Consider the following 17,480-nt stretch of genomic DNA (forward strand, 5'->3'; position numbering starts at 1 on the left):
ATAATAAACGACTGAAACGATATAACTAGAGAAATCTCCACTGTGCTGAGCGAGAGCGCTTATTGAACAGCGCAGCATCGATGACGTAAGCGTGCCCAGGCCCGATTAGTGTGAATGTGGGCCGTCGGAGGAGACGGGAGGGGGGATAAGCGTGCTTTGGCCCGGTTCGAGGCAACTGTACATAGTGTGAGTACGGCCTTCATTTCACCATGTTCATTGCATTTTGTCTTCTGAGATGCAAGAAGTTTATTATGTGAGAAAAAGATTCACACAATTTCTCCTACCTCAGCGAATTCCATTTTTCCACGTATATATAGATATTTGGCGCCAGTTTATCAGCAAGTGATGATTTAGTTTTATTTGACTCACTGGATGGAAATGCAGCATTACTTCCAAATCTTTTATGTGATATTTCCAACACAATCACATGGCAATGCGTAACTTTTTTAATTAGTTACTAATTCGTATGAATTTGTATGATCTTATTTATACAATTTAGTATGATTTGCTTATCCCCCAATGACGGTTGGGTTAAGGGGTGGAAGTCGGTGCCAGACCTCCGTTTTAAAATCCTACATTTTCATATAACTAAACTCATACGAATTCGTACAAATTAGCCACTAAACTGACAAAATGTAAAACATTTACGTTTCCTCATAAATAAAATTATTTAGCATCTTTAGATGGAAACATAGCAAATATTGTAAATCAATCCTCATTCACACAGATCTGCAAAGTTATTCACAAAACAATAACTAAAAATGTTGTCATGCCAGTCCAGGAGTGCTTTTCCCAAACAACGACGTAACGAACGTAATCATAGCATGATGCATGGGTTGAGAAAAAAACAATGTAGTGACGAGAACCCATAGTTTCTCTATTGCAGATCCATCGTTTGAACCACGTTAGTTATAACGTAAAACGCCCATAATGATACTCTAAATGATGCTCTTTTAAATAAGTTTCAGACCCAAACGCATATAATATATTATTCTAAAATATTTTCTAAATGTAGTTTCAAATTCGCCCATCAGTATAAAAAAATCTGCGCACTTTTTAAGACTCCAAGATTAATACAACATGTCCGAAGTTAATGTGATAATCTACATCTGTGGTTGCTTTACCAGGACACGAATGTGAGTCATAGCAAGGATAGTAAGACTTCAGTGCTATCGTGTTTTGTTTACAGGTGAAACTCACAGAACTCTATAGATACACAAAAGGATATAGAGAAACATAGCTTGTATGATCCCCAGAGGTGTTATCTGTGACTGATTGAACAATAAAATAAAGACAGCACAGTCATATGCTGCACACAAAAAATGACGTTTCGAGTGGTTTCCTGTGATGTTATTATATCAAACCAGCAATTTCCGAGAGGATTTGGGGCTGTTTCTCTGGGTCCTCAGGCACCAGGGAGGTCCGACCCATCCTGCCAAGATGGTCTGTGGGGAAAGCTGGTCCCAATATCTGCACACATGAAAACATTCCTCTGTTGATTTATTTTTAGACCTAATCTCAAACAGATTTCCACATTGAGCAAGTCGGCTGGGACCGAGAGAGGTTGCATCCAATCCGTGGAAGCATGGCCCCTCTGAAAATGAGTGTTATTCTGTTTTGTTTTGTTTTTTTCTCGGGATTTGAGTTCTGTCACTTTCCACTCATTTGGTGGTAAGCTGGGTAAGCCTAAAAAAAGCTGTATTTTAAGCGACAAGCAAGCAAGAGATTTGTTTGTGAGACTGAGAAAAGAGGATTGGCGTGTTGGAATGTGTAAAGAACTTTATTATTCCCACGTTCCCATGAAATATCCCTCATATCCTTTTGTCGGATCGTTTAACACACAGCACAGTAAATTTCTTAAGACATAAAAACTAAGAAAGTGGTTTTTACTTGTGCTAAATCTAACACCACAGTTCTAGGGTGGTCTCTTAACGGCTCCCTATTGGTCCACCTTCAAGTTACGGCAATATCCCTAGATACGCCCCAGGTCCTGCTTCAAAGAAAAGCACTGACTTTCTTTTTAATCATCAGCCAAATAAAATCTCAACAAGCCTCACAATTTGATTTATCAATCATACCCATAGCTCAAACAGCGCAGGACAGGTTATGCACCATATTTTAATACTTATGACAAGAGTTTGTTCAAATGAGGTTGAGCAAGCACCATTACTAATAACATGCAGTCAAAGGTGCTAAATTTGACCCCAGGTACCTTGTGTCCTTTGTCCCTCCAGGCTCACCTTGTCAGCCTTCCAGACTTGGAGGCAAAGCCGTGTCAGAACAGCACTCATGTCTCCAACTAGAGGAAATTGATCTCTCAAGTCTGTCACACAACTATGAAGGGGCCAGGGGCTCAAGTGTCAGGTTACCGGAGGCAGGTGCAAACCCACCAATGGGGCTATGAATTGCAAGTGAGGTGAGGAAGCGTGACTTTTCTGGTTAACATTCCCGGCTAAGTGTCCCAAAACCTGTCCTAAAACCTTGCGGTATTCACATTGAAATGTGTGCACAGACTGTTCCCGATGGGTTGTCCCTGCAAAAAGAAACTTGTAAATAGTATGAAAGCGGGCCAACATGCCTTGGATTTCTCCAGTTCGGGTATACCTGAAGAAGGGGAAAAAAAGGACCCTCTCCTGCCAAAGGTATCGTCTGCAAAATTAGCACAGGTGCAAGGTTTCGCACAACAAAGGACTCTTTGTGACTACCCGTGATCACGTTTTGTGACTAGGTTTCAATTTGGGAAAGAAAATGTAATATCTTAGAGAACAAACGTGGTTGGTTTGAAAAGCAGGGATACATTATCTAGATACAACTAACACCAGTTGTAAAGAAATAAGTCCCGGCTTACAATGTCATCTGCACATCGGGAACAGGAGCATGGACATTTCTGGAGAGAGGCCAATACAAACAGAATTCCTTTCGCTTGGCATTCCAGCTTGATTAATATGGAAGGTAGGGTCAGACGGTAAGGTTTACTCTGCAAATATAGTTACACAAATGCCAAGACATTATTTCAAGTGCATAAGTGTGGTTCTTTCCCTGAAAAATGATGCCCATCGTTAGATTGGGGCTTTTAACAAGACTCTTTTTGATTGCTGTTGTTTTTGCTCTACGATCAATAGGCTTGTAGGTAATTCGGCCAACAAGTGGTAAGTGTTGAGTGTTTCTCTTCATTGACACACATGGAGCGGAGTTCCACGATGTGGCCGCTGCTAATGCCTGCCTGCAGCCAAAATAGGAAGTCCCTGTGGCGAGACAGACCCATGCGCTCAGGCTGGAAAACCTCTCAACAACATCCTGTGGTCACCTGGACACTATGACCCAGAAGAAAGGACTCCTTAGAAAGCGGCCCCAGCAGCAGAGGCCTGCCTGAGGGCCCCTGAGGAGGAGAAGACATGCCATTCGGTGCATGCAAAGGGAGGAAGGCTTTGTAAATAACGTCCCTGGAATCCCAAGACTGCTTGCTTTTTAGTGCGCTCCCCCCTTTCCCAAAAAGGCTGAAGGGGAAGAATCGGATCAGAGGCAGCCTTGGGTTGTCACCTGCCTGGGATATGAGGGGGGTGGATGAAGACTGAACAGAAAATTAAAGAGAAGGAAGAGAGTGTGAGACAAAGAGAATCAGAGATGGCGAGATAGAGAGAGAAAACCTTCCAGGTACTCTTAATTACTCTCGGAGGATAAATATTTCTTTAGTTATAGGGGTAGAGAGACAAAAAAAATGATGAGCTGTTCCAGGAGTGATTATCTTTCCGTTTTAGGTGTTTTTGAAAATATTAAAAGTTCTTGTTTTACTGCTGGACAACTCCAAGAGATGTAACAAAACACACTACTACAGTATATGTTAAGTGGAGATTTGACTGACAAGCTGGCCAAATGAAGGTATAAGACCTTTGGAGGTTTTGCTCACCCAAAAACTTACCTGTTTGCCGTTGTGTCGTTACATATATTACCAATAACACAGGCTCATTTTGAAAACGTAATCCTATATACATTTCTGGAGATTTCTAATTACATAGCCAGAAGTACGTATGGCTGCATTTTGTCTTTAAAACGAATGATACTGTGTGGTATGACGCTATTCCTTTTCGCGCTTACCATCTGGCCACTTACCTCCGTATTGACTGCTTTCCCGCTGTTACCAGTTTGTCTAGTAGCTCACCATGTACGTTGACGGACTTGAGACGCAGAGACAAGTTGACCATGACGATGGAATTCGAGTCTGGTGAAGAATGGTTCCAGAAAGAGGGTAAGACAAAAACAGAAGCTAAAAAAACAAAACAATAACAGGGTAATAATGTGGTAAAATTTGAAAATGTGGTAAAAATCAGACGAGGGCTTTTCTTATTCTGGATTGCTTTCTAAAACCGTTGGTTTGGGTTTAGGGAAGTGGGTTGGTGGGTCAATCGATGCTTAATGAAAACACTATTGGTTGAGTTTAGGGAAGGAGGAGGGTGGGTTAGTCGATTGGTCATTCCTTCAATAAGTTAGTCAATCAGTCGACAGCGGCCTCTGATGGATTTATGTGATAAAAGCAGGCCCGAATGGCACTCGCGAGAGAAATTTGAGATCTCAAAAAGTGTACACAGTGGCCTCTAGTGGATTTGCGGAAAAAAATGTACCACCTGGGACGTATTTGGCGCTCTTCAGAAATGTATATAGCGGTTTGTTTTCAGAATGAGCCTGGGCATACATTTAGATGTGTAAATAAGGGATCCCCAACTGACTGTTTTGAGGTATGCATAGGAGGCGCCTGTAATGGAAAGGAAGGGAATCATATTATATTTAGGGAATTATATTTATTTCATAGTGTAAATGAAAGCACAGAATACCATAAATAAACTGTAAGCACAGAACAGACTCACTTTTAAGAGCAAGGGGAAACCCCTGGTGTTTTGGCAGTATGGGTTACATATAGGGAGGATTGGCTCTTTAATGCTTATTGCCATCCTTCATAAAAAGATTGAAAAAAATGGTAAAACTACAGGAAAAAAACTTTACAGGATGATATAGGAAAACAATTGTAAAATACGGGGGAAATCCTGGGAAAAACAGGAAGTTTGACAGGTATAAGCCTATCACTTTTTTTGCAGAATGTTTTAAACTGAAATGATTTTAATCTCTCTCTCTCTCTCTCTCTCTCTCTCTCTCTCTCTCTCTCTCTCTCTATATATATATATATATATATATATATATATATATATATATATATATATATATATATATATATATATATATATATATATATATATATACACATTTATAATCATAATAGTTTTAATAACTAATTTTTAATAACTGATTTATTTTATCTTTGCCATGATGACAGTAAATAATATTTTACTGGATATTTTTCAAGACACTTCTATACAGCTTAAAGTGACATTTAAAGGCTTAACTAGGTTAATTAGGTTAACTAGGCAGGTTAGGGTAATTAGGCAAGGTATTGTATACCGATGCTTTGTTCTGTAGACAGTCAGAAAAACATATTAAGCTTAAATGGGCTAATAATTTTGACTTTTAAATGGTGTTTAAAAAATTAAAAACATCTTTCATTCTAGTCGAAATAAAACAAATAAGACTTTCTCCAGAAGAAAAAATATTATCAGACATATTATGTAAATTTCCTTGCTCTGTTAAAAATCATCTGGGAAATATTTAAAAAAGAAAAAAAAAATCAAAGGACGGCTAATAATTCTGACTTCAACTGTATAGCTAATGCAGTTATTGTTGTGTATTGTATGTTTCAACCAAGAGAAAACCTGCCTGTTTTAGAGAATGAAATCATAGTGCCTGGTGGTCCTGTCTGTTTAGCACTGCCACAAAGTGAGTGAATGTCTATGATTAAACTTTAGGAACAACACTTTCATCGTCTCCAGGCCCCATGAGGGACAGGCATTCACATGGAAACTGTATGCAATTATTTACAATCCATACCCATTCAGACTTGTGTGGAAACCATGTGTTGGCCCCCCATGGTTTAACGCTTCCCCTTCCTGTCCACACTAATAGCCTATTCATGGCAACGTGCACCTTAGAGACTGTTGGTTAAGCTGTTATTAGCCTTTATGAAACTTAAATGAATAAGGAGCATAGGAAACTATAGTGGGCTGCCGATTTGCAGAGTTCCAACCTCACTGTGTTTTTTCTATGCCGGATGGAAACATTACTCGGTGTGAGAGGTTTCATGCCTTGCCGTTTCATTTGTTACAGAGCAAACTTCATTTGAGATAGTCAGCAATATTTGCAGGCCATATGATATGTTGCAAATGTTAAAGAAAACAATAATTTTCTTATTTTTTTAAGACATTGGGAGTTGTGCTTATACATGCAGAAGCTGCTGAAAATTGCAAGTGTGTTGTAGGTGGTTTCCAAGACTTGCTATGTGGCTACTAAGGTATTCTTTATGGTTGTTCCCTAGTTTCTATGGTGTTTTCTTGCATTTTTCAGTACTATGCACTTACTAGGGGGTTTTGGGTGCTTTTAATTGTGTCATTGCTTGATTGCTTACAAATTATAACAGTTATTTTAAACTGCTAACAAGCATTGTGCAATACTGAAGCCACATTTTCAAAACTGTTCACGTACACCGTGCATTACCAACAAGTCTTGACCAAAACATTCAGCTCTCCTCCAAAACTCAAGCCAACACAACAGTTCACAAACGACTCAAAATAAGCTTTTTTCATCAAAACCACTGACAGCAGTTCTCATTCAGAAAACATACGTTTTAATTATAATACACTGACCTAAAAACCACCCAGGCTCATTCTGAAAACGTAGCCCTATATACAATTCTGAAGAGCACCAAACACATCCAAACCAAGCTCATTCTGAAAACGTAGCCCTATATACAATTCTGAAGAGCACCAAATACATCCAAACCAAGCTCATTCTGAAAACGTAGCCCCGCAGACGTTTTAGGAGGCAGAGATTTACGTGGCCAGAGGTACGTATGGCCGCATTTAGTTTTTTCGAGCGAACGCTACGGGGTGGAGTTCTTTTTCCGGCTCTAAACGCATATGATTGGCCCGTGAGGAACGAATGACTCAAACCCGATAGAGGACTCGAGAGGTGAACGGATCAATTCTCTTTCTGGCTCTAAATGCATACAATTGGCTTCTGCCTTTCCGCGATGAACGACTCAAAAGACTTGAAATGAACGATACCACCTGCACAAATGTGCGCACGCGTGGATGAACGAATCACTCCCTGAGAGGACTCGTAGTTCCCGAGTCATATTGAAGATTTATTCAAAATGAACGAATCATTCAAGAACGAACCATTACTATTAACTAGGCAGGTTAGATTAATTAGGCAGTTTATTGTATAACGATGGTTTGTTCTGTAGACAGTCGGAAAAAAAAAATTTGCTTAAAGGGGCGAATAATATTGTGCTTGAAATGGTGTTTAAAAAATGTAAAACTGCTTTTATTCTAGCTGAATTAAAACAAATAAGACTTTCTCCAAAAGAAAAAAATATTATCAGACATACTGTGAACATTTCCTTGCTCTGTTAAACGTTATTTGGTAAATATTTTTAAAAGAAAAAAAAAATCAAAGGGAGGCTAATAATTTTGACGTCAACCGTATATGTTTGCATTACATTCACACACAAATATACAAAAACGACCAAAAATGAATGCCAGGTCATAGTTGGAAGAATCACCTCTCAGTGACAAATGCTCTCTGCTGTCAGTGTGGTTAACTTGACATTTCTCCACTCTTTGAGCCAACACAAAGTTCTCAGAAAGCAGAACGAACGTCTGCTGGACCATCTTTACAGGACAAAAGGCATTCAGAATTGTTACCAGAGTAAACCCTTTTCTCTCCCTCTTCAACTCCCTGCACTTTTTTGGACGCTCCACAGCGGCTGCCCTAAAACGGGGACACCAGATGCCGGAACAAACCGGCCGCTTCATTCTCACAATGCCACAGATTGTTGGTGCCCATTGCTTCAGAGGAGGAGGAAAGGGATGGAGAGAGGGGGGCGTTGGGTGGCAGAGACGGGACTCTGCCAAGTGGTAAAGCTGCCAAGTGTTGGTCTGGTGATGGGCGGAGCTTGTCACAAAAGGTGGGTGGAGGACGTGGTTGCAATGTGGAGAACAACACTGATTTTTCAGAAGGCCTGAAGAGGCCATTTGAGAGCATCTTATAATGCTCTCCACAACAATCTTGTCTTTGACTGTGGGGATGTGCGAGTGTTTGCTGTAAATGCTATTAGAAATTGGTGACTAACAACAGTAATAACAGTTACTATGCAAGCATCACTGTTAATATTGCTCATATGTACCGCTTTACAGTAAGATTGTATTAGTTAATGTTAGTTAGTATTTACTAACATGAACAAACAATCAACAACACATTTCATACGGTATTTGTTCATGTGAGTTAATGAAAATACAGCTGTTCATTGTGAGTTCATGTTAACTCAACGGTGTATTTACTAATGTTATGAAGCATGAATTTGGATTTTAATAAGACATCAGTACAGGGTGGCCACCCTGTTCCCGGAGAGCCACCTTCCTGCAGATTTCAGTTGCTACCCATATCAAACACACCTGAACCAATTAATTAGGACCTGAACACCACTTGATAATTACAGGCAGGTGTGTTTGATATGAGTTGCAACTGAAATCTGCAGGAAGGTGGCTCTCCGGGAACAGGGTTGGCCACCCCTGCATTGGTAAATGTTGAACTATTATTAATAAATGCTGTAGAAGTATTGTTCATACTTAGTTCAGGGTTGCGTTTCCCAAAACCATCGTTAGCCAATTAAGGTCGCAAGTTCCGTTGTTACAAACATAGTTTGTTGATTTGCTGTTTCCAATGAAAGAACCAACGAATATTCGCAAACTGCGTCGCGAACTTTTATGATTGCAACTACACCTCTGGAGCTGTAGTTTGAAACATAGTTCCTGGCTGTGTTCTATTCCCACTTATTCCCACCCCCCCCCCCCCCCCCCTATGCCCTATTCATTTAGAACACTCTAACATTCAAAGTTGGAATGATTAAAAATAAAAAAGCTTTAAGGTCATCTCTCTTAGCTGTAATTTGCTTTCAAACTATTTTTACAGTTCAGTTTTAGCGATCTTCATGTTCACAATTGTGCTCCCTTCGTAGTGCACTTTGAAAACATTGATGTCATTTTGAACACAGCCTCATTGCGAAAGCTATAGTGACCTATTGTTTAAAAGCGGAATTTATGTTACGTCTCCAAAGCTTGTGAAAACAAAAAGCATTATTCATTTTTAGTTTATAGTGGGTTATTTATTAAGTATCTGTACTATATATGACGGGTCTGCTGCTGGTTAGAATTTTTTGGTGTGGTTTACATGTGTGCAAATTGTAAAAGTAGACTTTTATAAAAAAAAAGAAATAAAAAGAAATAAATAAATAAACAATATCCTACTTAATAATAATAATAATAATAATAATAATAATAATAATAATAATAAATAATAATAATAAATAATCATCATCATCACTATTATTAATATTATTATTAAAGTATGATTTGATTCATTTTAATACATAATAAATATTATATTTTATTTTATAATAGCCTCATTATTTATTTATTTATATGCGACCTTCTTGCTGTGAGGCGACAGCACTACCTACTGCACCACTGCCTTGCCCTGTATCAAATATGTTTTGTTAAAAACAAAAGTCAAAGTATGAGTGAAATAATGGGTAAGAGCATGCATGCACCAATAAACCCATATATTTATTCCGACCCATTCTTATTCAAATATATGAAAATATAAGTGATCCTACTCAATTTTATTATATTTTGAACTAAACAAATGAGATAAATCTAGTGCTTTGAAGGCTAGTGGCATATGTATAAAGATTTTTAAATGGCAACTAATTAGTATTTAGGGCCTTTAAATATGTCATGACAGGATTTTTGTTAAAAATATGCCTGACAAGATAATTTTGTAACAATTTGTAATCATTTTGTAACAAATAATTACAGCCAAAATGCAACAATCTCATTTCGTAAACTTGTTTAAGTTTCATGATTTCAGCATTTTCATTTAAGGGTTTTATAAATGCAAAAAAAAGTTGGTGTACTCTCAGTGTTAGGTTGATGATAGAATGGCATCTGCTGCATAAAACATATGCCAGCATAATTGGCAGTTCATTCCGCTGTGGCGAGTCCTGATAAATCAAAAACACTGTAAAAAAAATTGCTGGGTTCCACACAGTTTCTTCATGTTGTCACAACACAAATCGATTAAGTTAACTGTGTTTAGAATTTAAAGTGGGTTGAACATAAAACAATTAAGTTGTCCCAAAAAAAATGAAAATCAAGATTTTTGTTGAGCAGAGAAGATTGACTGTACGCTATCTGACAAAAGTCTTGTCATGGATGTCAGTTGTAAGAGCAACAAATAATAACCCGACTTCTTGTTGATCATTTGGGAAAGTGGCAGAAGGTAGATTTTTCAGATGAAGCATCTGTTCAACTGCATCCCAATCATCACAAATACTGCAGAAGACCTAATGGAACCCACATGGACCCAAGATTCTCACAGATATCAGTCAAATTTGGTGAAGGAAAAATCATGGTTTGGGATTACAATCAGTTTGGGGGCGTGCGAGAGATCTGCAGAGCGCATGGCAACATCAACAGCCTGAAGTATCAAGACATTTGTGCTGCCCATTACATTACAAACCACAGGAGAGGGCAAATTCTTCAGCAGGATAGCACTCCTTCTCATGCTTCAGCTTCCACATCGAAGCTCCTAAAAGCAAAGAAGGTCAAGGTGCTTCAGGATTGGCCAGCCCAGTCACCAGACATGAACATTATTAAGCATGTCTGGGGTAAGATGAAGGAGGAGGCATTGCAGATGAATTCAAAGGATGTTGATGAACTCTGGGAGTCCTGCAAGAACGCTTTCTTTGCCATTCCAGATAACTTTGTTAATAAGATATTTGAGTCACAGCAGAGATGTATGGATGCAGTTCTCCAAGCTCATGATGGAGTCAGACACAATATTCATTCTGTCTCCACTGCAGCATGACTTTATATTCTATACTGGACATTATTTATGTCCAGTGACAAGACTTTTGTCTAAGAAAAGTCAGACTTTACTGTCCTAATTAAATCATTAAAAATCAAGGCATGATCATATTTTATTTTGGTAAAATAAGCATAATCTAGAGGCCTTTGCCTTTCATATACGCCACTTCTGATACCAAATGATCAACTAGAAGTCAAGTTATTGTTTGTTGTTCTTAAAACTTGAGTAGGTAACAAGACTTTGGTCAGGGAGTGTACAAAATGCTGGGTTGCACACACTCGATTTGTGTTAATTATGTTACGTAATTATGTTAACTTAATAGTTTTTACAAATTTAAGTGGATTGAACATAAAACAATTCCGTTGTCCCCCAAAAACCCTCAAGAGTTGTGTTGATTCAGCTTATTTTAAAATAAGTAGTTTGAACAAACAGCAAACCTCAGCTCTCTCTTTTCATACATCACAGCAACGGTGCATAACATGCAGACTAATTCCTCATCTAAATCTTCTGAGTGGATCTGAAAGGCGTAAGCCCCGACCTGCGGTACAGTGAGACTTATGCAAACGGAGGCCCTGTTCTCCCTCCCTCCCCAGCAGCCGTTCAAACCTCTCCATGCTTAGGAAGTTACTTATTAAGAACCAGCGTCAGCATGCAGTGCCAAGCTCCTTTTTTCTCCTCTGCCGCTTTGGCTTCTTTTCCCGTTTCAATACCCACTGTCGTTGCCTTGTGTTTTTCGGGTTAGGAGGGGTGGTTAAAGGGGGGGGGGAGTGCATGCCTGGAATGTTAGCAAGCGCTCTATTCACTCTAGGGGAGTGTTGCAGAGGAAAAAAAAAAAAAAGAAAACGAACTGGGAGAAAAAGCAAGAGAGAAAAGTGGGAGAAAGACAGAGCGAGGGAGGACAAAATGCCCACAACAGACTTGATGTTGATCGCATTAATGCATTTGAGTGCTGGGTATGGTGTAAATGATTGAAAGTGCTTCCAGAACTTTTGCCGTTGGCGTTGACAAAGCCGGCTCTGTTTCCTCCCGCTGCACTGCAACCCCCTCCCCCCAAACACACACACACACACACATACACTTGATGGTTGTTTTCTCCCAATGTTTTTTTCAGGAGGGAATGGATGCGGTGCACGGAGAGGGAATAGAGCCAGGGTCTGTCCGCCAGGGATCCAGCCGGGGGCCTCAGTCAGGGGAGGGTGCGTTGGGGGCCCTTTTTGGAGATGCTGAAGAGTGAGCAAATGAGGCATGGATGGGTCAGATGGGTTGAGAGAGGAACCGGGCTTGACGAGAAGGAGGGGAGATTACAGGTCAGGGCAAAGAGTTGGAATAAATTAAGTTCTACCACGGTACAGAATGGCACATTGTTAGCGCCAACAGACAGACAGCGGGCGAACAATCCTAGCTTTGTGTCCGGCACTGGCAGAAGGCAACCTTTCTCTTTTGCCTCCGATTTCTCTCTGTGAATGAATCCACGTTGGGATCCCGCTATCTGCAACTGCATTTCTGAATATAGAAGAATCAGATACTCATAAAGCCATTAACATTTAATATTAAAGAGACAGTTACCTGTAAAACAATCTCCCATGTCATTCCATAGCAGTGATGTAAAGTACTTAAGTAAATGGACTTCGTTACTTTACTTAAGTATTTTTTGGCTACTTTTTACTTGTACTGAGTATTAAAAATATGAGCAACTTTTACTCTCTACTTGATTACATTTTTGATTGAATATATGTACTCTTTACTCCACTACATTTGAACGGACGCTTATAGTTACATTGTGATTGTGCGTGAGAAGTCGGTGTGAAGCCGAAGTCGGCACATCAAGCAGTGCCAGCACTGATGACCATCCATGGCCTTATCTAAATGTTCTCATTTGCCGATATGCAGATTGTCTCTTACAGGATGCAGTGTCTACTTTGTTTGCCACGAAAATAAGTGCTATTAAGAATTTATCGTACAATTTGAGAAAACACATTGAAGCAAGAGTCTGTTTAACATTAATTTAATGTGAATTAAGTGAATTTATTACAGGTACTGAAATGGCAAAAACCATTGACATAACATGACTGTTTTAGCTTAATTTTTTTTGTGCAATGTGAATAAATGTTTTACTGAAATTATACATTTTGCATCAAGTGTATTTAGCTATTAGTGTTGTATTTGTTATTGAATTTATATGTAGTTTACTAACTGGAAAAATAACACTGCTCCTCTATGTTTAATATTAATACAGAGAAAACATCCTAATCAATTGAAAAACTACTCAAAATAAAAGTATTGCCCCCCTTTGAGACGGTGAGGTGAATCACATGAAAGATTTTTTTTACTACGTTTTTTACTTCCTTTTTTAAATTGTTTGTGCCATTTTGAACATTTGAGTTTGATACTTTTTTAATCTTTTTTGTTCTGCCATTTTGAAACATTGAGGTGTTCAATTTAATTTCTATATTAGGAAATAAAACCTTTCTTGGTGTTCTTCGAGCCTACATTCAGTATGAGTAAAATACTTAAGTTCTTTTAAAATTGCATCCTTTAATACTTTTACTCAAGTCTTATTGGAATTGGTGACTTGCAACTTGTAATGGAGTCATTTTTACAGTAAGGTATCTGTACTTTTACTCTATACTCTATATCTAACCTACTGGAAAACATTTCACTCATGTTTTCCACAATATATAATTCTCTGCATGAAAGACTCACGAATGGCAGATTAACCTGCTGAAGCTGAATGGTAGGAAATTAAAAACGAAAGAAATGTGTCAAGATGACTGACAGGGCACATAACTACAACATACCCATCCGTAAATGAGGAAGTAGTACAACCCAAAGCAATGTTCGTAAATACTATCTTGTGTACACATCATTTGATTTGCATGGCGTACGCATGGAGGCCACAGTTTTGGTTTCCGACAACTGAAAATGATAGTACATTACAACCAGTTATTGTATCCTCTCATTTTTTTTTCCGTCCCTCCATAATGATAACCTTCACCACCGCAGCTGTTTTTGCATACCCTATGCAAAATGCTGGCCAACTGTTGCTCCACGCATGTTTGCATGGCTCATTTTTCGACCTAAGAACAACACCTTTGACACGCCATATCATTTGCATTATGGAAAATAACTTGGTGGAATCGGGCTCCACAAACAAATGTCACTTCAAGGCTGTAGCATGTGTGTGTTCACTACACTACCCTACTGTATAAACACATTGTGTCCTTGCATGAAGACTACATGCTGTGTCTGGGTTTGGGGCAAATGGCTTCACCGCGTGGAGTCAGTATCATTTACTGGGGACTGGAGATCCCTGTTAGAGACTTAAACAAGCATTAGGGGGAATTAGAACAGGGGGCAATTGTAAAACACTCAGTAAATGATGCAGGGTGGACATTATTTTAAAGAATCTCCAAATGATCTCATTAGATTATTTCTCTTATTACATCTATCTTGTTCTGCTTCATTAAGGTGTTGTTGAAAATACATGTTCTTGATCAGCTGATTATGTGTTAAGTATAATATACAGTCGAGAGGAAAATTAATAGCCCTCTTGTGAAACTGAATATCCTTTTCAGATGTGCTGTTTAATGGAACACTTTTTTTAAACTTTCATTCATTCTTCTTTGGCTTTAATCTAGGGTCGCCACAGTGGAATGAACCGCCAAGTTATTCAGCATATGTTTTACACAGCGTATGCCCTTTAAGTAGCAACCCAGTACTGGGGAACATCAATGCACACTCATTCACACACATACACTACGGCTAATTAAGTTTATTCAATTAACCTATAGCGCATGTCTTTTGACTGTGGGGGAAACAGGAGCACCCGGAAAAAACCCACTCCAACATGGGGAGAACATGCAAATTCTACACAGGAATGCCAACTGGTCCAGCCGGGGCTCGAACCAGCGATCTTCTTGCTGTGAGGTGACAGTAATAAAAATTGAGCCACTGTGTCACCCTTTAATCAATAATATTTGGCTAGTTATTCAGCTAAAAACGCAATTTAAAGGCAAAAGTTGGTCAACTAGGTTAATTAGGTTTTGGACAACAGTAAATGTTGAGTAAAGGTAAAAAGGTTTTGGACAACAGTATATATATACTCTGTATATACAAAAGCAGCATAATTATAATAATAATAATAATTTTCCCAGTGTTGGGTTGCTGCTGGAAAGGGATCTGCTGTGTAAAACATATGCTGGATAAATTGGTGGTTAGTTCCGCTGTGGCGACCCTGGATTAATAAAGAAACTAAGCTGAAAAGAAAATGAATGAAAGAATGAATAAATAATAATAATAATATTGAAATAAACAAATAGTTTAAATGCTTTTATTACAGCCAAACTAAAAGAAATTAGACTTTCTTCAAAAATAAATAAATAAATAAATAAATAAATAAATAAATAAATAAATAAATAAATAAAGTAAAAATGTGGTTGCTCTTTTAAACATCACTTGGGAAATATTTGAAAAATAATAAAAATTTTGACAGGATGGCTAATAATTTTGCCTTCAACAATAATAATTTTAATAACTAACTTATAATAACTAATTTATTTTGTCTTTGCCAATGACAGTCTATAATATTTGACTGGTTATTCAGCTAAAAAGTGCAATTTAAAAGCACTAGTTGTTCGACTATGTTAATAAGGCAAATTATTGAACAACATTGGGCTGTTCTGTATATATAATAATAATAATAATAATAATACAGAAATAAATAAATTAATATTTAATAATAGTAATAATAACAATATAAAAATAAATAAATAATTTATTATTTTTCAGTTTAAAACTGAAGGAAATAAGACTTTACCCATAAATTAATAAACAATTTAACGAATAATAAATAAATAAATGCCCTTCCAGCTGCAACCCAGTACTGGGAAACATCCATACACACTCATTCACACACATACACTACGGACAATTTAGTTTATTCAATTCACCTACAGCACATGTCATTGGACAGTGAGGGAAACCGGAGCACCCAAAGGAAACCAATGCCAACACAGGGAGAACATGCAAACTCCACAGAAATGCTAACTGACCCAGCCGGGACTAACTTTCTTACTGTGAGGCGATTACTAAATTATTTCTGAATTTCACTGTTCAGAAAGGGTAAAGTCTAGATCGGATATGTGGCCGGCCAGAAGTGCGATATGCACATCGATATAGCAAAAAAAAAATTATTATAATATAGAAATATTATAATATTAATATTATTATTATATAAAAATATTTATACAGTACTGTGACGATTTGGTTTAGGGTTGGGGTGGGGGTAGGCGTTAAAAAATACACTTTATTGGGTAATTTAATAGATAGCATAAATAATTCTCGGTACAGCTAATGTTTTTTCGTCACTGTGGCGGTTGGTTTTAGGGTTGGGGTGGGGGTAGACGTCAATAAAATAAAACAAATGGGAAATATATTAAATAATATAAATAATTCTCATTAACTTCCAGCCGAAACCATATCCGATCTAGCAACAACCTTCAGAAAGATGTTGTAATCATAGAGATAAGGCTAACAAACTTTTGAAAGATTATTACTAATGAAGCTGAGGATTTATTTCTACAGGCTCATGAACTCCAATTTTCCTAAAAGATCGACTTGGATGGACAATGTGCAAATGGAGTCTTGACAGTGGTATTCCAAACAAGTCTATTTTTTTCTTTCTGTCTCTCTCCTCAAAATGCACATCTGGTTAACACATATGTTCCATGTTCATTTGTTGCGCAGATGAGGCCCTCTGCGGAGCACGTGACAGATGCAAGTCTGAACGCAAATCACAGTTCGCACATTATTTATTGCAACCAGCCGCTGGCATATTTTCGCACTGAACTCACTCACATGTGCTTAACATGCATGAATACGGCACACACAGTTCCCACACTGATCTAACATTCAAAATCTAACACTGAAACTTACAAATGAGGGAAAATAATGAACATTAGTAAGGATGATGGCTGGGGTTCTGTCAGTAAAAAGAGTTTTAAAGTCTGAAAGTCAAACCATAACACCCAGTTAGTGAAGTCTCTAGAGATTGTGAAAACTCACGGTTTAAAAAAAAGAAGTTTCAATTTTACCAGTGATTAATACATTTCTAATTACAATATTACAGTAAACTAATAAAAACTTAATAGGATAAAATGAATTAGTTCAGCTTGTTCTTGTTTAATTTGATGTAATATGCTAAACGATTAGATAGATAGATAGATAGATAGATAGATAGATAGATAGATAGATAGATAGATAGATAGATAGATAGATAGATAGATAGATAGATAGATAGATAGATAGATAGATAGATAGATAGATAGATAGATGACGGACAGACGGACGGACGGACGGACAGACAGACAGATAGAAGATGGATGGATGGATGGATGGATGGATGGATGGATGGATGGATGGATGGATGGATGGACGGATGACTGGACAGA

General features: G+C 38.0%; 1 long non-coding RNA gene across 1 annotated transcript; it reads right to left on the reverse strand.

The window, feature by feature from the left end:
• Window positions 1-461: 461 nt before the first annotated feature.
• LOC147846657 (uncharacterized) lies at window positions 462-4,219 on the reverse strand. Its single transcript, XR_015476130.1, has 2 exons — window positions 4,111-4,219; window positions 462-1,470 (listed from the first exon to the last, which is right to left on the reverse strand). It is a non-coding gene; the product is annotated as an uncharacterized LOC147846657 (long non-coding RNA).
• Window positions 4,220-17,480: the final 13,261 nt, after the last annotated feature.

Source organism: Danio rerio, chromosome 1, assembly GCF_052040795.2.
Source record: "Danio rerio strain M-AB ecotype USA chromosome 1, GRCz13ab, whole genome shotgun sequence".
Lineage (NCBI taxonomy): Eukaryota > Metazoa > Chordata > Actinopteri > Cypriniformes > Danionidae > Danio > Danio rerio.